This window comes from Tenebrio molitor, chromosome X, assembly GCF_963966145.1.
Source record: "Tenebrio molitor chromosome X, icTenMoli1.1, whole genome shotgun sequence".
NCBI classification, from domain to species: domain Eukaryota; kingdom Metazoa; phylum Arthropoda; class Insecta; order Coleoptera; family Tenebrionidae; genus Tenebrio; species Tenebrio molitor.
This window is the reverse complement of record NC_091055.1, coordinates 153207-175417: the sequence shown is the minus strand read 5'-3', so window position 1 is coordinate 175417 and position 22211 is coordinate 153207. Positions and strand designations below refer to the sequence as shown.

General features: G+C 33.9%; 2 long non-coding RNA genes across 3 annotated transcripts; one reads left to right on the top strand and one right to left on the bottom strand.

Moving 5' to 3' along the window:
- The first annotated feature begins 197 nt into the window (after positions 1 to 197).
- On the top strand, positions 198 to 3208 carry LOC138139605 (uncharacterized). Of its 2 annotated transcripts, XR_011162334.1 has the most exons (4): positions 198 to 337; positions 433 to 1423; positions 1481 to 2327; positions 2421 to 3208. It is a non-coding gene; the product is annotated as an uncharacterized lncRNA (long non-coding RNA). The 2 variants fall into 2 exon arrangements; XR_011162333.1 differs by having other exon boundaries at positions 1481 to 3208.
- A 328-nt stretch (positions 3209 to 3536) lies between these two features.
- On the bottom strand, positions 3537 to 4167 carry LOC138139607 (uncharacterized). Its single transcript, XR_011162335.1, has 2 exons — positions 3831 to 4167; positions 3537 to 3762 (listed from the first exon to the last, which is right to left on the bottom strand). It is a non-coding gene; the product is annotated as an uncharacterized lncRNA (long non-coding RNA).
- Positions 4168 to 22211: the final 18044 nt, after the last annotated feature.

The window sequence follows — 22211 nt, the reverse complement described above, 5'->3', positions numbered from 1 at the left end:
CAGGGGTAGGGCACTCTAATAGACGACCTTGAATCAAGTTTAATATTTTGCGGCAACTACAGATGGCGCTCAGATCAGAAAAAAATTAAAAAATTTGCTACTACCAACACAATTTAGTAATTCCTACGGTTGGTCATCCTGGATAAATCCCCAATCGCATTCACTTTCCTAGTAATTCCCAGAAAAGTGTTGCGAGGCATGACGCAATTTAGTGGAAAGTGGAAAAATACATGTAGATTTTGTGTTTTTGTGTTCAATTTTTAAGTACTTTTGGACAATTTGTAAAAAAAATGAAGCCGTGTTGTGTACCCGGATGTGAAAATATTCCAAATCGCAGGTAGGCTGTAAAAATTAAATTTTTAAACTTTGATAATAATGTTTACGAAAAATCAAAATTTATATTTAATTATTTATATTATGTTTGTTTCTCAGGCGTTAAGGAATCTTCCAAGACAGAAGACTGCTTCAGTCACCTTCAGGAAGAATATAAATATGTATAATCTATTCATTTTGATTGTGACCACTCCCTAGTAACTTTTCAGTTGCTAGGTTATTTACAGGGAATTTTAGATAACACTAAATCCAGTCGCAGTTGGCAACTCTCGGAGGCGCCATTTTGACAGAAACGTCACGCTCACAGAAGACAGAATGGAGCACGACTTGCGCAAACGTTTTTCGACGTACACTGTGCGCATATCTACAAAATTGAGTTTTGGTACAAAATTTTAGAATTCAAAAAGAAAATGCCACGTTGTCTTCTCAAAGTTGGGACCAAACGGTTAATATTGACTTGTTTCGAGACATTTATTGAAGCCAACGGGAAAACAACTCACAAAGACGAACATCACCAATAAAGTTAACTCTATTTGTGCTTTTTTGTTGTACATTTTGGCTAGTAAGTGTTGTAGTTTGATACCTTCTGCCTTTTCATCCCCTGTAAATCATTTTTTTGAACTTTCTGTCTAATTAGTTTTTATCTGAAAATATTTGTATTAATCAATGCTAATTGATTAGTAATCCCCAGGCATTTTTCGCGTTTGTCTTACTGCCAAATGACCATTTCCTTCGTTCTTCATTAATATCGAGAATTGCATGAGGTGATTTCGAAGTTTTTACGTTAAATAATCTGTACCTGGATATAACCTCACTTTTCAACAGACGTGATCACAGAATCAGACAGACGTTTTAGTTTCTCCTACTTCAAAGATTGATTTCCATTATTAATATTGATAAATACATTAAAATCATTGCTTTACTACCGTGGTCAAGTTTTGACAATTCTGACATTTTCACATCATGTTACACCACACAAATATTTAGTGTAAAACGTATGCAGCACACAGCTAAACAGCGCCTACTATGTTTTTGGTTGTGGTCACAATCAAAGTGAATAGATATTATGTTACTCCTGAAAAAATAAAAGGTAGGTCTGTTTTTATGTTATAGTTCAAATACCTAATTGATACTTATTTTAATTTAGATGCGCTTCGAGCTTTACCTCGTACCATCATTGGGCATTCTCCTGAATCCTGGTCTGTGGAAGAGCCAGAAAAGACATATCCAGCGATCAAATTAATTTGTAATCGAGTTATCCATGAATCCGAAATCGTATGTCGTTTCTTGAACAAAAAACAAAGGTTAGATCTGGACATATCAATCTAAAAGACATAGGTACGGATTCAAATCCATGGATGACTCGATTACAAATTAATTTGATCGCTCTTTACTTACCACAGACCAAGATGGTGAGGACTTCTTTGTTTACCACTCCCACTCAAAGTAAGAGATGAATCCAATTATCTTTAAAAAAATATTGGAATTTGTATTTATTTTATTTTTTTACGAGTATTGTTTTACTATTGGGGACACGGAAAACTGGGCAGATGTGTCATTCATTGTCAACATTTCTAAACCATACCTTAGCTACTCATAACCAAGCTTAAGTTAATTTGACAGTTTTTTGAAAATATCAATCATAATGACGGTAAAGGTGCATTTACATTGACACTTTTTGAAATGACAATAACAGACTGCCCAGGATTTCATGTTCCTCATTGTACAATATTGTTTATAAGGAAGCCTTTAAAACACGACGCGTAGCGGAGTGCTTTTAACGTCGCAAGTGCTTTAAAGACCCTTAAAAGTGTATTATACGCTATTTTTTATTATACTTGCACTACAATCTGAAAAATATAACAAGAAAAGTAAATTCAAATACCTTTTCCGAAGTAATCTGTGTCATTAATTGTTGAGATAGAAATGGTCAATTGTTGTTGTTTCGTTCTCCTGTATATTTATTAAAAATTGTGTATAAATGTGTATAATAGGTATGTATAATATAAAATATTATATTATTTATATTATATTTATTTATTATTATATTATATTTATTAAAAATTGTGTATAAATGTGTATAATAGGTATGTATTATTATTATTATTCAAAATGTAGGTGAATTTGAAAAAACGAGAAATGACATATGTATTTCGTAATGTAATTTGGGTTTTAAATATTTGTCAATTAATTGTCTACTCGACAGTACCTATCAAATAATTTTTAAACACTTTGTCATTGAATTATTTATTTATATACTGACATACCGTCAAAATATTGTAATATATTTCTAAAAAGCTATTTTCAAACTGACAAACATGAAAAGAAACGTGTCGGTTTTTTTTTGACATTTCCCGTTTTTTTTTTTTTAATTGAAATACATACAATTAAAACCAGACATCACTTTTGTGTTACGTCAAAATCCAAATGTGTAATTAATGCTTTTTTGACACTGACATTTAAATGATGGCTAGTTTTTTTTTGCCGGCCTTTGTACGTACTATCACGATCATAAAATTTTGGACATCAAACTTCTGTCACATTTAAAAAAATTACTCTAAACCATGCTTTATTGAAACTGTCACATGAAAGATGAAATTGTTGTCAATTTGACACCGGTTTAAAATATAATTTTTTAAATATTTTCTCGGTAAATCTGACATTCACATTTTCAAAACTGACACAATCAAAATTGAGGTTATTAATACATAAGGGTCGTTTTAAAATGTATGACAGCACGATGACATTAGTGTCCAAAATTTTTTGATCGCAATATATGTGTATATGTAGAAACGCCTTGTTTTATGCATTCGGTTTGCTCGTATATCAATTTTTGTATTCTTACATGTTTTATAATAAATATTGTAACATTTTATTTGACCTTGTTTTGAATTATCACCCTAAAAATTTTTTTGGAAGCAGTGCATAATACAGGATTCAATTTTGCCGCCTTAACACGATTACAGGCCTCCAATCAACTTTTTACCGACTCTTCGTAAAACTTTTTTGCGGCAACTATAGATGGCGCCGAAACTTGTTATCCGTTGAATCTGAGAGAGTGGCCAATCTATTCTCTTCTTTATCTAGGCACTGTACTGCTGTGCAGTGCTGCCAGATGCAACTGAAGTTTCTCCCACTCCAAATCACTAAAAATCCCTCTGAAGGTTTAAAAATCCCTCCACTTCCACTGAGAGAATACATAATAAGACTTCAATATATTTTTATTCGTAAACAAAACATAAAATTTCTGTGATAAACATTAAAACATTAAAAAAACAATCAACATCAGTCTTTTTAATATATTATAATGGGGTGCGGAGTAGATGGCAGAGAAAGCAGGAAAGTTGTAAGGTTGCAAAGAGTCAATAATGCAACCAAAACGACAAAAATGTTCATTTAGCCACATCCTCTGCGCAGAATCACACCTGCCTTTTGTTTAACATGTATAATATCATATTGTTATTGTTATTATTCATGGCAAAAAAGTAAACACTTACTAATGAGATTATGTGTGTCTGTGAACTGTCAAACACAATGCAGCAAAAAAACGTCCGATTTAGCGACTGTGGGAAGCTTCTCTTTTGGAAGAATCTCCAACTTCTAGAAGATTGCAAAAAAACGCATCCATAGTTGACTCAAGTTGCAAAAAACCATTTCTCATTTGCAACAGCATTTTTTTCATATTTTTGAACCAAATCAAGGCACAACGGGACCAGAAAATCATAGTTTGGATTGAATATTTTCTATATAAGCAGTTTTAAAGTAATTTTAAATGACTAGTGCCATAAAAGTGCTGTAGCAAATGAAAAGTGTTTTTTTTGCAACTTGAATCAACTTTAGGTGACCTTGAAACAAGTTTTATTTAGAGGAGGAGAGTATAGATGGCGCTGCAGGCAGCCTAAAATATTTGTTAACAACCTAAAGTTGGTAATCCTTTCGCGTTTCCCTAAACTTTTTAAAGTGTACATATATCTAGAGCAAGAGGAATCCTACGGTGCCAAATTCATCGCTCTAAGTCGCTTAATAACGGAGTTATGGCCGTTTGAAGTTTCAAAACTTTAAACGGCCATAGCTCCGTTATTAAGCAACCTACGGCAATGAATTTTACACCGTTGGCTTCCCCTCGTCAAAGAGCTTCTTTTCAAATAAAATTTTTTGCGAAATTCGCAAAAAAATATTTTTTTTAATTTTCGAAGATTTTTGGCTCAAAAGAAGCTGCTTGACGAGAGGAATCCAACGGTGCCAAATTCATCGCTCTAAGTCGCTTAATAACGGAGTTATGGCCGTTTGAAATTTCAAAACTTTAAACGGCCATAGCTGCGTTACTAAGCAAGCTACGGCAATAAATTTTACACCGTTGGATTCCTCATGTCAAAGAGCTTCTTTTCAAATAAAAATATTTGCGAAATTCGCAAAAACATATTTTTTTTAATTTTCGAAGATTTTTGGCTCAAAAGAAGCTGCTTGACGAGAGGAATCCAACGGTGCCAAATTCATCGCTCTAATTCGTTTAATAACGGAGTTATGGCCGTTTGAAATTTCAAAACTTTAAACGGCCATAGCTGCGTTATTAAGCAAGCTACGGCAATAAATTTTACACCGTTGGATTCCTCATGTCAAAGAGCTTCTTTTCAAATAAAAATTTTTGCGAAATTCGCAAAAACATATTTTTTTTAATTTTCGAAGATTTTTGGCTGAAAAGAAGCTGCTTGACGAGAGGAATCCAACGGTGCCAAATTCATCGCTCTAAGTCGCTTAATAACGGAGTTATGGCCGTTTGAAATTTCAAAACTTTAAACGGCCATAGCTGCGTTATTAAGCAAGCTACGGCAATAAATTTTACACCGTTGGATTCCTCTCGTCAAAGAGCTTCTTTTCAAGTAAAAATTTTTGCGAAATTCGCAAATTTTTTTTTTAATTTTCGAAGATTTTTTGCTCAAAAGAAGCTGCTTGACGAGAGGAATCCAACGGTGCCAAATTCATCGCTCTAAGTCGCTTAATAACGGAGTTATGGCCGTTTGAAATTTCAAAATTTTAAACGGCCATAGCTGCGTTATTAAGCAAGCTACGGCAATAAATTTTACACCGTTGGATTCCTCATGTCAAAGAGCTTCTTTTCAAATAAAAATTTTTGCGAAATTAGCAAAAACATATTTTTTTTAATTTTCGAAGATTTTTGGCTCAAAAGCAGCTGCTTGACGAGAGGAATCCAACGGTGCCAAATTCATCGCTCTAAGTCGCTTAATAACGGAGTTATGGCCGTTTGAAATTTCAAAATTTTAAACGGCCATAGCTGCGTTATTAAGCAAGCTACGGCAATAAATTTTACACCGTTGGATTCCTCATGTCAAAGAGCTTCTTTTCAAATAAAATTTTTTGCGAAATTCGCAAAAAATTTTTTTTTAATTTTCGAAGATTTTTGGCTCAAAAGCAGCTGCTTGACGAGAGGAATCCAACGGTGCCAAATTCATCGCTCTAAGTCGCTTAATAACGGAGTTATGGCCGTTTGAAATTTCAAAACTTTAAACGGCCATAGCTGCGTTATTAAGCAAGCTACGGCAATAAATTTTACACCGTTGGATTCCTCTCGTCAAAGAGCTTCTTTTCAAGTAAAAATTTTTGCGAAATTCGCAATTTTTTTTTAAATTTTCGAAGATTTTTTGCTCAAAAGAAGCTGCTTGACGAGAGGAATCCAACGGTGCCAAATTCATCGCTCTAAGTCGCTTAATAACGGAGTTATGGCCGTTTGAAATTTCAAAATTTTAAACGGCCATAGCTGCGTTATTAAGCAAGCTACGGCAATAAATTTTACACCGTTGGATTCCTCATGTCAAAGAGCTTCTTTTCAAATAAAAATTTTTGCGAAATTCGCAAAAACATATTTTTTTTAATTTTCGAAGATTTTTGGCTCAAAAGAAGCTGCTTGACGAGAGGAATCCAACGGTGCCAAATTCATCGCTCTAAGTCGCTTAATAACGGAGTTATGGCCGTTTGAAATTTCAAAACTTTAAACGGCCATAGCTGCGTTACTAAGCAAGCTACGGCAATAAATTTTACACCGTTGGATTCCTCATGTCAAAGAGCTTCTTTTCAAATAAAAATTTTTGCGAAATTCGCAAAAACATATTTTTTTTAATTTTCGAAGATTTTTGGCTCAAAAGAAGCTGCTTGACGAGAGGAATCCAACGGTGCCAAATTCATCGCTCTAAGTCGCTTAATAACGGAGTTATGGCCGTTTGAAATTTCAAAACTTTAAACGGCCATAGCTGCGTTATTAAGCAAGCTACGGCAATAAATTTTACACCGTTGGATTCCTCTCGTCAAAGAGCTTCTTTTCAAGTAAAAATTTTTGCGAAATTCGCAAATTTTTTTTTTAATTTTCGAAGATTTTTTGCTCAAAAGAAGCTGCTTGACGAGAGGAATCCAACGGTGCCAAATTCATCGCTCTAAGTCGCTTAATAACGGAGTTATGGCCGTTTGAAATTTCAAAATTTTAAACGGCCATAGCTGCGTTATTAAGCAAGCTACGGCAATAAATTTTACACCGTTGGATTCCTCATGTCAAAGAGCTTCTTTTCAAATAAAATTTTTTGCGAAATTCGCAAAAAATTTTTTTTTAATTTTCGAAGATTTTTGGCTCAAAAGCAGCTGCTTGACGAGAGGAATCCAACGGTGCCAAATTCATCGCTCTAAGTCGCTTAATAACGGAGTTATGGCCGTTTGAAATTTCAAAACTTTAAACGGCCATAGCTGCGTTATTAAGCAAGCTACGGCAATAAATTTTACACCGTTGGATTCCTCTCGTCAAAGAGCTTCTTTTCAAGTAAAAATTTTTGCGAAATTCGCAATTTTTTTTTAAATTTTCGAAGATTTTTTGCTCAAAAGAAGCTGCTTGACGAGAGGAATCCAACGGTGCCAAATTCATCGCTCTAAGTCGCTTAATAACGGAGTTATGGCCGTTTGAAATTTCAAAATTTTAAACGGCCATAGCTGCGTTATTAAGCAAGCTACGGCAATAAATTTTACACCGTTGGATTCCTCATGTCAAAGAGCTTCTTTTCAAATAAAAATTTTTGCGAAATTCGCAAAAACATATTTTTTTTAATTTTCGAAGATTTTTGGCTCAAAAGAAGCTGCTTGACGAGAGGAATCCAACGGTGCCAAATTCATCGCTCTAAGTCGCTTAATAACGGAGTTATGGCCGTTTGAAATTTCAAAACTTTAAACGGCCATAGCTGCGTTACTAAGCAAGCTACGGCAATAAATTTTACACCGTTGGATTCCTCATGTCAAAGAGCTTCTTTTCAAATAAAAATTTTTGCGAAATTCGCAAAAACATATTTTTTTTAATTTTCGAAGATTTTTGGCTCAAAAGAAGCTGCTTGACGAGAGGAATCCAACGGTGCCAAATTCATCGCTCTAAGTCGCTTAATAACGGAGTTATGGCCGTTTGAAATTTCAAAACTTTAAACGGCCATAGCTGCGTTATTAAGCAAGCTACGGCAATAAATTTTACACCGTTGGATTCCTCTCGTCAAAGAGCTTCTTTTCAAGTAAAAATTTTTGCGAAATTCGCAAATTTTTTTTTTAATTTTCGAAGATTTTTTGCTCAAAAGAAGCTGCTTGACGAGAGGAATCCAACGGTGCCAAATTCATCGCTCTAAGTCGCTTAATAACGGAGTTATGGCCGTTTGAAATTTCAAAATTTTAAACGGCCATAGCTGCGTTATTAAGCAAGCTACGGCAATAAATTTTACACCGTTGGATTCCTCATGTCAAAGAGCTTCTTTTCAAATAAAAATTTTTGCGAAATTCGCAAAAACATATTTTTTTTAATTTTCGAAGATTTTTGGCTCAAAAGAAGCTGCTTGACGAGAGGAATCCAACGGTGCCAAATTCATCGCTCTAAGTGGCTTAATAACGGAGTTATGGCCGTTTGAAATTTCAAAACTTTAAACGGCCATAGCTGCGTTACTAAGCAAGCTACGGCAATAAATTTTACACCGTTGGATTCCTCATGTCAAAGAGCTTCTTTTCAAATAAAAATTTTTGCGAAATTCGCAAAAACATATTTTTTTTAATTTTCGAAGATTTTTGGCTCAAAAGAAGCTGCTTGACGAGAGGAATCCAACGGTGCCAAATTCATCGCTCTAAGTCGCTTAATAACGGAGTTATGGCCGTTTGAAATTTCAAAACTTTAAACGGCCATAGCTGCGTTATTAAGCAAGCTACGGCAATAAATTTTACACCGTTGGATTCCTCTCGTCAAAGAGCTTCTTTTCAAGTAAAAATTTTTGCGAAATTCGCAAATTTTTTTTTTAATTTTCGAAGATTTTTTGCTCAAAAGAAGCTGCTTGACGAGAGGAATCCAACGGTGCCAAATTCATCGCTCTAAGTCGCTTAATAACGGAGTTATGGCCGTTTGAAATTTCAAAATTTTAAACGGCCATAGCTGCGTTATTAAGCAAGCTACGGCAATAAATTTTACACCGTTGGATTCCTCATGTCAAAGAGCTTCTTTTCAAATAAAAATTTTTGCGAAATTCGCAAAAAATTTTTTTTTAATTTTCGAAGATTTTTGGCTCAAAAGCAGCTGCTTGACGAGAGGAATCCAACGGTGCCAAATTCATCGCTCTAAGTCGCTTAATAACGGAGTTATGGCCGTTTGAAATTTCAAAACTTTAAACGGCCATAGCTGCGTTATTAAGCAAGCTACGGCAATAAATTTTACACCGTTGGATTCCTCTCGTCAAAGAGCTTCTTTTCAAGTAAAAATTTTTGCGAAATTCGCAATTTTTTTTTTAAATTTTCGAAGATTTTTTGCTCAAAAGAAGCTGCTTGACGAGAGGAATCCAACGGTGCCAAATTCATCGCTCTAAGTCGCTTAATAACGGAGTTATGGCCGTTTGAAATTTCAAAACTTTAAACGGCCATAGCTGCGTTATTAAGCAAGCTACGGCAATAAATTTTACACCGTTGGATTCCTCATGTCAAAGAGCTTCTTTTCAAATAAAAATTTTTGCGAAATTCGCAAAAACATATTTTTTTTAATTTTCGAAGATTTTTGGCTCAAAAGAAGCTGCTTGACGAGAGGAATCCAACGGTGCCAAATTCATCGCTCTAAGTCGCTTAATAACGGAGTTATGGCCGTTTGAAATTTCAAAACTTTAAACGGCCATAGCTGCGTTATTAAGCAAGCTACGGCAATAAATTTTACACCGTTGGATTCCTCTCGTCAAAGAGCTTCTTTTCAAGTAAAAATTTTTGCGAAATTCGCAATTTTTTTTTTAAATTTTCGAAGATTTTTTGCTCAAAAGAAGCTGCTTGACGAGAGGAATCCAACGGTGCCAAATTCATCGCTCTAAGTCGCTTAATAACGGAGTTATGGCCGTTTGAAATTTCAAAATTTTAAACGGCCATAGCTGCGTTATTAAGCAAGCTACGGCAATAAATTTTACACCGTTGGATTCCTCATGTCAAAGAGCTTCTTTTCAAATAAAAATTTTTGCGAAATTCGCAAAAACATATTTTTTTTAATTTTCGAAGATTTTTGGCTCAAAAGAAGCTGCTTGACGAGAGGAATCCAACGGTGCCAAATTCATCGCTCTAAGTCGCTTAATAACGGAGTTATGGCCGTTTGAAATTTCAAAAGTTTAAACGGCCATAGCTGCGTTACTAAGCAAGCTACGGCAATAAATTTTACACCGTTGGATTCCTCTCGTCAAAGAGCTTCTTTTCAAGTAAAAATTTTTGCGAAATTCGCAAATTTTTTTTTTTAAATTTTCGAAGATTTTTGGCTCAAAAGCAGCTGCTTGACGAGAGGAATCCAACGGTGCCAAATTCATCGCTCTAAGTCGCTTAATAACGGAGTTATGGCCGTTTGAAATTTCAAAATTTTAAACGGCCATAGCTGCGTTATTAAGCAAGCTACGGCAATAAATTTTACACCGTTGGATTCCTCATGTCAAAGAGCTTCTTTTCAAATAAAAATATTTGCGAAATTCGCAAAAACATATTTTTTTTAATTTTCGAAGATTTTTGGCTCAAAAGAAGCTGCTTGACGAGAGGAATCCAACGGTGCCAAATTCATCGCTCTAATTCGTTTAATAACGGAGTTATGGCCGTTTGAAATTTCAAAACTTTAAACGGCCATAGCTGCGTTATTAAGCAATCTACGGCAATAAATTTTACACCGTTGGATTCCTTTCGTCAAAGAGCTTCTTTTCAAATAAAAATTTTTGCGAAATTCGCAAAAAATATTTTTTTTAATTTTCGAAGATTTTTGGCTTAAAAGAAGCTGCTTGACGAGAGGAATCCAACGGTGCCAAATTCATCGCTCTAAGACGCTTAATAACGGAGTTATGGCCGTTTGAAATTTCAAAACTTTAAACGGCCATAGCTGCGTTATTAAGCAAGCTACGGCAATAAATTTTACACCGTTGGATTCCTCTCGTCAAAGAGCTTCTTTTCAAGTAAAAATTTTTGCGAAATTCGCAATTTTTTTTTTTTAATTTTCGAAGATTTTTTGCTCAAAAGAAGCTGCTTGACGAGAGGAATCCAACGGTGCCAAATTCATCGCTCTAAGTCGCTTAATAACGGAGTTATGGCCGTTTGAAATTTCAAAACTTTAAACGGCCATAGCTGCGTTATTAAGCAAGCTACGGCAATAAATTTTACACCGTTGGATTCCTCATGTCAAAGAGCTTCTTTTCAAATAAAAATTTTTGCGAAATTCGCAAAAACATATTTTTTTTAATTTTCGAAGATTTTTGGCTCAAAAGAAGCTGCTTGACGAGAGGAATCCAACGGTGCCAAATTCATCGCTCTAAGTCGCTTAATAACGGAGTTATGGCCGTTTGAAATTTCAAAACTTTAAACGGCCATAGCTGCGTTACTAAGCAATCTACGGCAATAAATTTTACACCGTTGGATTCCTTTCGTCAAAGAGCTTCTTTTCAAATAAAAATTTTTGCGAAATTCGCAAAAAATATTTTTTTTAATTTTCGAAGATTTTTGGCTCAAAAGAAGCTGCTTGACGAGAGGAATCCAACGGTGCCAAATTCATCGCTCTAATTCGTTTAATAACGGAGTTATGGCCGTTTGAAATTTCAAAACATTAAACGGCCATAGCTGCGTCATTAAGCAAGCTACGGCAATAAATTTTACACCGTTGGATTCCTCTCGTCAAAGATGTAGAAACTTAGGTCTTTTTAAGAAATTTAATAATTTCCGGCCGAAACCGTACCTTTCACGAGTTTTAATTGAAACTTACGTCTTTTCAGAAATTTAAGAATTTCCTGCCCAAACCGTACATTTCTTGAGTTATAAAATTTCTGCCTCGAAAACTTCTGGTTAAGAAAATCGCATGAGATGTAGGAACTTACGTCTTTTTAGAAAATTTAATAATTTCCGACGGAAACCGTACCTTTCACGAGTTATAATTGAAACTTACGTCTTTTCAGAAATTTAAGAATTTCCTGCCCAAACCGTACATTTCTTGAGTTATAAAATTTCTTCCTCGAAAACATCTGGTTAAGAAAATCGCATGAGATGTAGAAACTTACGTCTTTTTAGAAAATTTAATAATTTCCGGCCGAAACCGTACCTTTCACGAGTTATAATTGAAACTTACGTCTTTTCAGAAATTTAAGAATTTCCTGCCCAAACCGTACATTTCTTGAGTTATAAAATTTCTGCCTCGAAAACTTCTGGTTAAGAAAATCGCATGAGATGTAGAAACTTACGTCTTTTTAGAAAATTTAATAATTTCCGGCCGAAACCGTACCTTTCACGTGTTATAATTGAAACATACGTCTTTTCAGAAATTTAAGAATTTCCTGCCCAAACCGTACATTTCTTGAGTTATAAAATTTCTGCCTCGAAAACTTCTGGTTAAGAAAATCGCATGAGATGTAGAAACTTACGTCTTTTTAGAAAATTTAATAATTTCCGACGGAAACCGTACCTTTCACGAGTTATAATTGAAACTTACGTCTTTTCAGAAATTTAAGAATTTCCTGCCCAAACCGTACATTTCTTGAGTTATAAAATTTCTGCCTCGAAAACTTCTGGTTAAGAAAATCGCATGAGATGTAGAAACTTACGTCTTTTTAGAAAATTTAATAATTTCCGGCCGAAACCGTACCTTTCACGAGTTATAATTGAAACTTAGATCTTTTCAGAAATTTAAGAATTTCCTGCCCGAACCGTACATTTCTTGAGTTATAAAATTTCTGCCTCGAAAACTTCTGGTTAAGAAAATCGCATGAGATGTAGAAACTTACGTCTTTTTAGAAAATTTAATAATTTCCGGCCGAAACCGTACCTTTCACGAGTTATAATTTTCTTGACCAAACCGTACATTTCTTGATTTATAAAATTTCTGCCTCGAAAACTTCTGGTTAAGAAAATCGCATGAGATGTAGAAACTTACGTCTTTTTAGAAAATTTAATAATTTCCGGCCGAAACCGTACCTTTCACGAGTTATAATTGAAACTTAGATCTTTTCAGAAATTTAAGAATTTCCTGCCCAAACCGTACATTTCTTGAGTTATAAAATTTCTGCCTCGAAAACTTCTGGTTAAGAAAATCGCATTAGATGTAGAAACTTACGTCTTTTTAGAAAATTTAATAATTTCCGGCCGAAACCGTACCTTTCACGAGTTATAATTGAAACTTACGTCTTTTCAGAAATTTAAGAATTTCTTGACCAAGCCGTACATTTCTTGAGTTATAAAATTTCTGCCTCGAAAACTTCTGGTTAAGAAAATCGCATGAGATGTAGAAACTTACGTCTTTTTAGAAAATTTAATAATTTCCGGCCGAAACCGTACCTTTCACGAGTTATAATTTTCTTGACCAAACCGTACATTTCTTGATTTATAAAATTTCTGCCTCGAAAACTTCTGGTTAAGAAAATCGCATGAGATGTAGAAACTTACGTCTTTTTAGAAAATTTAATAATTTCCGACGGAAACGGTACCTTTCACGAGTTATAATTGTAACTTACGTCTTTTCAGAAATTTAAGAATTTCCTGCCCAAACCGTACATTTCTTGAGTTATAAAATTTCTTCCTCGAAAACTTCTGGTTAAGAAAATCGCATGAGATGTAGAAACTTACGTCTTTTTAGAAAATTTAATAATTTCCGGCCGAAACCGTACCTTTCACGAGTTATAATTGAAACTTACGTCTTTTCAGAAATTTAAGAATTTCCTGCCCAAACCGTACATTTCTTGAGTTATAAAATTTTTGCCTCGAAAACTTCTGGTTAAGAAAATCGCATGAGAAGTAGAAACTTACGTCTTTTTAGAAAATTTAATAATTTCCGGCCGAAACCGTACCTTTCACGTGTTATAATTGAAACTTACGTCTTTTCAGAAATTTAAGAATTTCCTGCCCAAACCGTACATTTCTTGAGTTATAAAATTTCTGCCTCGAAAACTTCTGGTTAAGAAAATCGCATGAGATGTAAAAACTAACGTCTTTTTAGAAAATTTAATAATTTCCGACGGAAACCGTACCTTTCACGAGTTATAATTGAAACTTACGTCTTTTCAGAAATTTAAGAATTTCCTGCCCAAACCGTACATTTCTTGAGTTATAAAATTTCTTCCTCGAAAACATCTGGTTAAGAAAATCGCATGAGATGTAGAAACTTACGTCTTTTTAGAAAATTTAATAATTTCCGGCCGAAACCGTACCTTTCACGAGTTATAATTGAAACTTACGTCTTTTCAGAAATTTAAGAATTTCCTGCCCAAACCGTACATTTCTTGAGTTATAAAATTTCTTCCTCGAAAACATCTGGTTAAGAAAATCGCATGAGATGTAGAAACTTACGTCTTTTTAGAAAATTTAATAATTTCCGGCCGAAACCGTACCTTTCACGAGTTATAATTGAAACTTACGTCTTTTCAGAAATTTAAGAATTTCCTGCCCAAACCGTACATTTCTTGAGTTATAAAATTTTTGCCTCGAAAACTTCTGGTTAAGAAAATCGCATGAGAAGTAGAAACTTACGTCTTTTTAGAAAATTTAATAATTTCCGGCCGAAACCGTACCTTTCACGTGTTATAATTGAAACTTACGTCTTTTCAGAAATTTAAGAATTTCCTGCCCAAACCGTACATTTCTTGAGTTATAAAATTTCTGCCTCGAAAACTTCTGGTTAAGAAAATCGCATGAGATGTAAAAACTAACGTCTTTTTAGAAAATTTAATAATTTCCGACGGAAACCGTACCTTTCACGAGTTATAATTGAAACTTACGTCTTTTCAGAAATTTAAGAATTTCCTGCCCAAACCGTACATTTCTTGAGTTATAAAATTTCTTCCTCGAAAACTTCTGGTTAAGAAAATCGCATGAGATGTAGAAACTTACGTCTTTTTAGAAAATTTAATAATTTCCGGCCGAAACCGTACCTTTCACGAGTTATAATTGAAACTTACGTCTTTTCAGAAATTTAAGAATTTCCTGCCCAAACCGTAGATTTCTTGAGTTATAAAATTTCTGCCTCGAAAACTTCTGGTTAAGAAAATCGCATGAGATGTAGAAACTTACGTCTTTTTAGAAAATTTAATAATTTCCGGCCGAAACCGTACCTTTCACCTGTTATAATTGAAACTTACGTCTTTTCAGAAATTTAAGAATTTCCTGCCCAAACCGTACATTTCTTGAGTTATAAAATTTCTGCCTCGAAAACTTCTGGTTAAGAAAATCGCATGAGATGTAGAAACTTACGTCTTTTTAGAAAATTTAATAATTTCCGACGGAAACCGTACCTTTCACGAGTTATAATTGAAACTTACGTCTTTTCAGAAATTTAAGAATTTCCTGCCCAAACCGTACATTTCTTGAGTTATAAAATTTCTGCCTCGAAAACTTCTGGTTAAGAAAATCGCATGAGATGTAGAAACTTACGTCTTTTTAGAAAATTTAATAATTTCCGGCCGAAACCGTACCTTTCACGAGTTATAATTGAAACTTAGATCTTTTCAGAAATTTAAGAATTTCCTGCCCGAACCGTACATTTCTTGAGTTATAAAATTTCTGCCTCGAAAACTTCTGGTTAAGAAAATCGCTTGAGATGTAGAAACTTACGTCTTTTTAGAAAATTTAATAATTTCCGGCCGAAACCGTACCTTTCACGAGTTATAATTTTCTTGACCAAACCGTACATTTCTTGATTTATAAAATTTCTGCCTCGAAAACTTCTGGTTAAGAAAATCGCATGAGATGTAGAAACTTACGTCTTTTTAGAAAATTTTATAATTTCCGACGGAAACCGTACCTTTCACGAGTTATAATTGTAACTTACGTCTTTTCAGAAATTTAAGAATTTCCTGCCCAAACCGTACATTTCTTGAGTTATAAAATTTCTTCCTCGAAAACTTCTGGTTAAGAAAATCGCATGAGATGTAGAAACTTACGTCTTTTTAGAAAATTTAATAATTTCCGGCCGAAACCGTACCTTTCACGAGTTATAATTGAAACTTACGTCTTTTCAGAAATTTAAGAATTTCCTGCCCAAACCGTACATTTCTTGAGTTATAAAATTTTTGCCTCGAAAACTTCTGGTTAAGAAAATCACATGAGAAGTAGAAACTTACGTCTTTTTAGAAAATTTAATAATTTCCGGCCGAAATCGTACCTTTCAGGAGTTATAATTGAAACTTACGTCTTTTCAGAAATTTAAGAATTTCCTGCCCAAACCGTACATTTCTTGAGTTATAAAATTTCTGCCTCGAAAACTTCTGGTTAAGAAAATCGCATGAGATGTAGAAGCTTACGGCTTTTTAGAAAATTTAATAATTTCCGGCCGAAACCGTACCTTTCACGTGTTATAATTGAAACTTACACCTTTTCAGAAATTTAAGAATTTCCTGCCCAAACCGTACATTTCTTGAGTTATAAAATTTCTGCCTCGAAAACTTCTGCTTAAGAAAATCGCATGAGATGTAGAAACTTACGTCTTTTTAGAAAATTTAATAATTTCCGGCCGAAACCGTACCTTTCACGAGTTATAATTTTCTTGACCAAACCGTACATTTCTTGATTTATAAAATTTCTGCCTCGAAAACTTCTGGTTAAGAAAATCGCATGAGATGTAGAAACTTACGTCTTTTTAGAAAATTTAATAATTTCCGACGGAAACCGTACCTTTCACGAGTTATAATTGTAACTTACGTCTTTTCAGAAATTTAAGAATTTCCTGCCCAAACCGTACATTTCTTGAGTTATAAAATTTCTTCCTCGAAAACTTCTGGTTAAGAAAATCGCATGAGATGTAGAAACTTACGTCTTTTTAGAAAATTTAATAATTTCCGGCCGAAACCGTACCTTTCACGAGTTATAATTGAAACTTACGTCTTTTCAGAAATTTAAGAATTTCCTGCCCAAACCGTACATTTCTTGAGTTATAAAATTTTTGCCTCGAAAACTTCTGGTTAAGAAAATCGCATGAGAAGTAGAAACTTACGTCTTTTTAGAAAATTTAATAATTTCCGGCCGAAATCGTACCTTTCACGAGTTATAATTGAAACTTACGTCTTTTCAGAAATTTAAGAATTTCCTGCCCAAACCGTACATTTCTTGAGTTATAAAATTTCTGCCTCGAAAACTTCTGGTTAAGAAAATCGCATGAGATGTAGAATCTTACGTCTTTTTAGAAAATTTAATAATTTCCGGCCGAAACCGTACCTTTCACGTGTTATAATTGAAACTTACGTCTTTTCAGAAATTTAAGAATTTCCTGCCCAAACCGTACATTTCTTGAGTTATAAAATTTCTGCCTCGAAAACTTCTGGTTAAGAAAATCGCATGAGATGTAGAAACTTACGTCTTTTTAGAAAATTTAATAATTTCCGACGGAAACCGTACCTTTCACGAGTTATAATTGAAACTTACGTCTTTTCAGAAATTTAAGAATTTCCTGCCCAAACCGTACATTTCTTGAGTTATAAAATTTCTGCCTCGAAAACTTCTGGTTAAGAAAATCGCATGAGATGTAGAAACTTACGACTTTTTAGAAAATTTAATAATTTCCGGCCGAAACCGTACCTTTCACGAGTTATAATTGAAACTTAGATCTTTTCAGAAATTTAAGAATTTCCTGCCCGAACCGTACATTTCTTGAGTTATAAAATTTCTGCCTCGAAAACTTCTGGTTAAGAAAATCGCATGAGATGTAGAAACTTACGTCTTTTTAGAAAATTTAATAATTTCCGGCCGAAACCGTACCTTTCACGAGTTATAATTGAAACTTACGTCTTTCCAGAAATTTAAGAATTTCCTGCCCAAACCGTACATTTCGTGAGTTATAAAATTTCTGCCTCGAAAACTTCTGGTTAAGAAAATCGCATGAGGTGTAGAAACTTACGTCTTTTCAGAAATTTAAGAATTTCCTGCCCAAACCGTACATTTCTTGAGTTATAAAATTTCTGCCTCGAAAACTTCTGGTTAAGAAAATCGCATGAGATGTAGAAACTTACGTCTTTTTAGAAAATTTAATAATTTCCGGCCGAAACCGTACCTTTCACGAGTTATAATTGAAACTTAGATCTTTTCAGAAATTTAAGAATTTCCTGCCCGAACCGTACATTTCTTGAGTTATAAAATTTCTGCCTCGAAAACTTCTGGTTAAGAAAATCGCATGAGATGTAGAAACTTACGTCTTTTTAGAAAATTTAATAATTTCCGGCCGAAACCGTACCTTTCACGAGTTATAATTGAAACTTACGTCTTTTCAGAAATTTAAGAATTTCTTGACCAAACCGTACATTTCTTGAGTTATAAAATTTCGGCCTCGAAAACTTCTGGTTAAGAAAATCGCATGAGATCTAAAAACTTACGACTTTTTAGAAAATTTAATAATTTCCGGCCGAAACCGTACCTTTCACGAGTTATAATTGAAACTTACGTCTTTTCAGAAATTTAAGAATTTCCTGCCCAAACCGTACATTTCTTGAGTTATAAAATTTCTGCCTCGAAAACTTCTGGTTAAGAAAATCGCATGAGATGTAGAAACTTACGTCTTTTTAGAAAATTTAGTAATTTCCGGCCGAAACCGTACCTTTCACGAGTTATAATTGAAACTTAGATCTTTACAGAAATTTAAGAATTTCCTGCCCGAACCGTACATTTCTTGAGTTATAAAATTTCTGCCTCGAAAACTTCTGGTTAAGAAAATCGCATGAGGTGTAGAAACTGACGTCTTTTTAGAAAATTTAATAATTTCCGGCCGAAACCGTACCTTTCACGAGTTATAATTGAAACTTAGATCTTTTCAGAAATTTAAGAATTTCCTGCCCGAACCGTACATTTCTTGAGTTATAAAATTTCTGCCTCGAAAACTTCTGGTTAAGAAAATCGCATGAGATGTAGAAACTTACGTCTTTTTAGAAAATTTAATAATTTCCGGCCGAAACCGTACCTTTCACGAGTTATAATTGAAACTTACGTCTTTTGAGAAATTTAAGAATTTCTTGACCAAACCGTACATTTCTTGAGTTATAAAATTTCGGCCTCGAAAACTTCTGGTTAAGAAAATCGCATGAGATGTAGAAACTTACGACTTTTTAGAAAATCTAATAATTTCCGGCCGAAACCGTACCTTTCACGAGTTATAATTGAAACTTACGTCTTTTCAGAAATTTAAGAATTTCCTGCCCAAACCGTACATTTCTTGAGTTATAAAATTTCTGCCTCGAAAACTTCTGGTTAAGAAAATCGCATGAGATGTAGAAACTTACGTCTTTTTAGAAAATTTAATAATTTCCGGCCGAAACCGTACCTTTCACGAGTTATAATTGAAACTTACGCCTTTTCAGAAATTTAAGAATTTCCTGCCCAAACCGTACATTTCTTGAGTTATAAAATTTCTGCCTCGTAAACTTCTGGTTAAGAAAATCGCATGAGATGTAGAAACTTACGACTTTTTAGAAAATTTAATAATTTCCGGCCGAAACCGTACCTTTCACGAGTTATAATTGAAACTTACGTCTTTTCAGAAATTTAAGAATTTCCTGCCCAAACCGTACATTTCTTGAGTTATAAAATTTCTGCCTCGAAAACTTCTGGTTAAGAAAATCGCATGAGATGTAGAAACTTACGTCTTTTTAGAAAATTTAATAATTTCCGACGGAAACCGTACCTTTCACGAGTTATAATTGAAACTTACGTCTTTTCAGAAATTTAAGAATTTCCTGCCCAAACCGTACATTTCTTGAGTTATAAAATTTCTGCCTCGAAAACTTCTGGTTAAGAAAATCGCATGAGATGTAGAAACTTACGTCTTTTTAGAAAATTTAATAATTTCCGGCCGAAACCGTACCTTTCACGAGTTATAATTGAAACTTACGTCTTTTCAGAAATTTAAGAATTTCCTGCCCAAACCGTACATTTCTTGAGTTATAAAATTTCTGCCTCGAAAACTTCTGGTTAAGAAAATCGCATGAGATGTAGAAACTTACGTCTTTTTAGAAAATTTAGTAATTTCCGGCCGAAACCGTACCTTTCACGAGTTATAATTGAAACTTAGATCTTTACAGAAATTTAAGAATTTCCTGCCCGAACCGTACATTTCTTGAGTTATAAAATTTCTGCCTCGAAAACTTCTGGTTAAGAAAATCGCATGAGGTGTAGAAACTGACGTCTTTTTAGAAAATTTAATAATTTCCGGCCGAAACCGTACCTTTCACGAGTTATAATTGAAACTTAGATCTTTTCAGAAATTTAAGAATTTCCTGCCCGAACCGTACATTTCTTGAGTTATAAAATTTCTGCCTCGAAAACTTCTGGTTAAGAAAATCGCATGAGATGTAGAAACTTACGTCTTTTTAGAAAATTTAATAATTTCCGGCCGAAACCGTACCTTTCACGAGTTATAATTGAAACTTACGTCTTTTCAGAAATTTAAGAATTTCTTGACCAAACCGTACATTTCTTGAGTTATAAAATTTCGGCCTCGAAAACTTCTGGTTAAGAAAATCGCATGAGATGTAGAAACTTACGACTTTTTAGAAAATCTAATAATTTCCGGCCGAAACCGTACCTTTCACGAGTTATAATTGAAACTTACGTCTTTTCAGAAATTTAAGAATTTCCTGCCCAAACCGTACATTTCTTGAGTTATAAAATTTCTGCCTCGAAAACTTCTGGTTAAGAAAATCGCATGAGATGTAGAAACTTACGTCTTTTTAGAAAATTTAATAATTTCCGGCCGAAACCGTACCTTTCACGAGTTATAATTGAAACTTACGTCTTTTCAGAAATTTAAGAATTTCCTGCCCAAACCGTACATTTCTTGAGTTATAAAATTTCTGCCTCGTAAACTTCTGGTTAAGAAAATCGCATGAGATGTAGAAACTTACGACTTTTTAGAAAATTTAATAATTTCCGGCCGAAACCGTACCTTTCACGAGTTATAATTGAAACTTACGTCTTTTCAGAAATTTAAGAATTTCCTGCCCAAACCGTACATTTCTTGAGTTATAAAATTTCTGCCTCGAAAACTTCTGGTTAAGAAAATCGCATGAGATGTAGAAACTTACGTCTTTTTAGAAAATTTAATAATTTCCGGCCGAAACCGTACCTTTCACGAGTTATAATTGAAACTTACGTCTTTTCAGAAATTTAAGAATTTCCTGCCCAAACCGTACATTTCTTGAGTTATAAAATTTCTGCCTCGTAAACTTCTGGTTAAGAAAATCGCATGAGATGTAGAAACTTACGACTTTTTAGAAAATTTAATAATTTCCGGCCGAAACCGTACCTTTCACGAGTTATAATTGAAACTTACGTCTTTTCAGAAATTTAAGAATTTCCTGCCCAAACCGTACATTTCTTGAGTTATAAAATTTCTGCCTCGAAAACTTCTGGTTAAGAAAATCGCATGAGATGTAGAAACTTACGTCTTTTTAGAAAATTTAATAATTTCCGACGGAAACCGTACCTTTCACGAGTTATAATTGAAACTTACGTCTTTTCAGAAATTTAAGAATTTCCTGCCCAAACCGTACATTTCTTGAGTTATAAAATTTCTGCCTCGAAAACTTCTGGTTAAGAAAATCGCATGAGATGTAGAAACTTACGACTTTTTAGAAAATTTAATAATTTCCGGCCGAAACCGTACCTTTCACGAGTTATAATTGAAACTTACGTCTTTTCAGAAATTTAAGAATTTCCTGCCCAAACCGTACATTTCTTGAGTTATAAAATTTCTGCCTCGAAAACTTCTGGTTAAGAAAATCGCATGAGATGTAGAAACTTACGTCTTTTTAGAAAATTTAATAATTTCCGGCCGAAACCGTACCTTTCACGAGTTATAATTGAAACTTAGATCTTTTCAGAAATTTAAGAATTTCCTGCCCGAACCGTACATTTCTTGAGTTATAAAATTTCTGCCTCGAAAACTTCTGGTTAAGAAAATCGCTTGAGATGTAGAAACTTACGTCTTTTTAGAAAATTTAATAATTTCCGGCCGAAACCGTACCTTTCACGAGTTATAATTTTCTTGACCAAACCGTACATTTCTTGATTTATAAAATTTCTGCCTCGAAAACTTCTGGTTAAGAAAATCGCATGAGATGTAGAAACTTACGTCTTTTTAGAAAATTTTATAATTTCCGACGGAAACCGTACCTTTCACGAGTTATAATTGTAAATTACGTCTTTTCAGAAATTTAAGAATTTCCTGCCCAAACCGTACATTTCTTGAGTTATAAAATTTCTTCCTCGAAAACTTCTGGTTAAGAAAATCGCATGAGATGTAGAAACTTACGTCTTTTTAGAAAATTTAATAATTTCCGGCCGAAACCGTACCTTTCACGAGTTATAATTGAAACTTACGTCTTTTCAGAAATTTAAGAATTTCCTGC